Genomic DNA, 2,679 nt, shown 5'->3' on the forward strand with positions numbered 1-2,679 from the left:
ATGGTTGGACCTGATGATCTTAAAGGTCTCTTCCAACCAAACTGATTCTAAAGTGTGTGAAGGGCAGGAAGGAAATGAAACCAAATCCAGCCCAAGGAGCAGAGGAGGCAGGAGCAGCAGAGGCTGGGGAGGCACCTGAGGGCCCCACCTGCAGCTGTGCTCTGCAGGAGGTGGGACACAGCCCAGAGGAGCCGAGTGGGGCAGCCAGAGCTCTCAGACCTCCAGAGAAGCTTTTGCTGTGTAGGAATTCTGTGTGGAGGTGGGAAATGCAGTGAGCCCAAGGCCAGGAGTGGCCTGCAGCTAAGGAGAAGCTCAGGACCTCAAGGGGGGACATTTCCACCCAGCTTCTCAGGGACTTGACAACCTGAAGTGCCCCCAGGGCACAGCAGCAGCTGCCCCAGGAGTTGTGTTTCCCATCTCCTGCCCGTGGCCAGCGTGCTCCTTTAAAACACCAGTTTCAACCCCAAAAATTGTTCTCAGAAGACAGAAGAAACCCCTGGGCTGACCTTTCCCTGTCCCTCTCTAGGAATGCTGGGCAGCAGTTCCCACAAGGGCTGAAGACTGCCACGACCAAGGCTGGTTCCTCATGTGGTCAGGCTTCCACTCTTGCTGCCCCAGGACTCACTCAACCCACTGCTGCCAAGACCTTGGTTTTGGGAGTTTGTTTCTAGGACATTTAGTTGTGTCTGCTCCTCAGGGGTTTTGTTTTGCACCTCCTGTAGCACAACTCCTCTTTTCCAGGCTGTTTGCAGCACTGCTTGGTGCAACCACACTGCAAAGCCAAGGGACCAAATGGATGTTTGGCAAATAATTCCTCACCAAAAGCCCACAGGACAGAGCAGAGGCTTTGCCCTGAGGGAAGCAGCTCTGCTGAGTCCCAGCACGAAGTAACCAGGCACATACCTTCTACTGATGCTCCACTGGTAGGTGTCAGACCACTCCATCCTCTTCCCTCCTGCCCTGTAGGACCCCTCTGACTCCAAGACCTGCTTCTGTTCACCAGTTGGTGGTTATTTGATCACCTTTCCAGAGCTCCCCACTTCCTCCCAGCAGACTGAGCAACCTCTGGGTGACCAACCAGCCTGAAGAACCTGCCCTACAGCTCTCACAGGGGTTATGAGGGTAGCTCAGCTCATTTCCCCCTCCCAGCAGCCCAAGGAAGGGCCTCTCCTGCAGTTGTGAGACCACCACCCACCCACTCAGCTGCTTCTCCAAGGCTTTGGTGGCTCAGCACTTACACCTGCAGCAGATTGAATGGGATGTGGGCAGCTCTCCTGCTGGCTTCTACAAGGACCAGTGCCTGCACCTCCCCTTGGCAACAGGGAGTGCTGAGCAGGTGAAGATCTTTGGTCTGATGCTCTGAACTCTGAGTCCTTCAGGCAGCCTCTAGAAACATCAGTGGAACCTCCCTTCAGTCTGAGAGTCACACCCAGAGTCTCTCACCTTGTGTGTAGGGTCAGAAAAGCTGCTTGAAATACTCAGCTGTCTGTGTTTGGGTGTGAATTTGTTTGGTTGTTGCTGCCTGGAATGAGAGGATATTTCAGAAAGTTGAGGGAAGGACAATGCCACAAGGGTAAGAGACTCTCTTTGCTCTAAAGCCCTCACTTACAACATCTCTGGTTTTCCCTCTCTGGCCCAGTGAGTTGTGCCAGAGCTTTCTTCTCCACTCAGCAGCAACACGGGTGCTCATCTGCAGCCTGGAGCAGGAGGTGCTGGGCTTGTGGACAGCACCTTTCACACCCAAGATGCTGAATTGCTCCTTCCAGTCTTTGCAGATTTCCCTTCTGGGGTTTTCAGTTCCTAAAGGGGCTCGTCAGAAAGCTGGGGACAGATTTTTGAGCAGCGCCTGTTGTGACAGGACAAGGGGGGGTGGTTTTAAACTAAAAGAGGGAGATTTAGACTAGAGAGAAGGAAGAAATTTTTCACACTGAGGGTGGTGAGCCCCTGGCCCAGGTTGCCCAGAGAGGAGGTCCCTGCCCCATCCCTGGAACCATCCCAGGGGAGGTTGGATGGGGCTCTGAGCACCCTGCTCTAGCTGCAGATGTCCCTGTCCCTGCAGGGGGGTTGGACTGGGTGGCCTTGAAAGGTCCCTTCCACCCAAACCATTCCATGGTTCTGTGAGATCCCCAACAGGGAGCAAAGCCCAGGGCACTGGAGAAGTGGACCAGGTTCTGCAGAGGGACAAGCTGGTGGTTTCCCAGCTCCTGAAGTCTGTTGCACAGGAACAAAACCCAGCACTGAATGCTGCATGCCAGGGAAGGGATGGGAAGGGTGAGAGGTGCCCACATCCACATGGACCTGTGGAGGAACTCCTCTCCAGGCTGGACCACTCAGGCCTCATTTCAGGTCATGGAGGGAGCAGCTCCAGCAGCTTTTGCAACTGCTGAATGGATTTGTGACTTGCCAAGAACTCCCACACTGTCTCTAGTTTCAGGTCCTCTCCTATTCCCTCAGTTCCCGTGGAGGTAAAGGGAAAACCACCACCAGTCCCCCCTTAGCCCCCACAGCAAAGTCCTGCTCAGCTGCACTTCAGCAAAGACCCTGTACAGTATTAAAAGTACATTTTATTTTCTGTACAACTCTCCTCCAAATCTCCAGGCGTGGAAAACGTCCAGTGTCCCCAGAAAAAAAACCCTGCTGCTCTCTCCTTCGCCGTGAGACACCCCACAACCATCCAGG

The sequence above is a fragment of the Merops nubicus genome, unplaced genomic scaffold, assembly GCF_000691845.1.
Source record: "Merops nubicus isolate BGI_N331 unplaced genomic scaffold, ASM69184v1 scaffold13698, whole genome shotgun sequence".
NCBI lineage: Eukaryota > Metazoa > Chordata > Aves > Coraciiformes > Meropidae > Merops > Merops nubicus.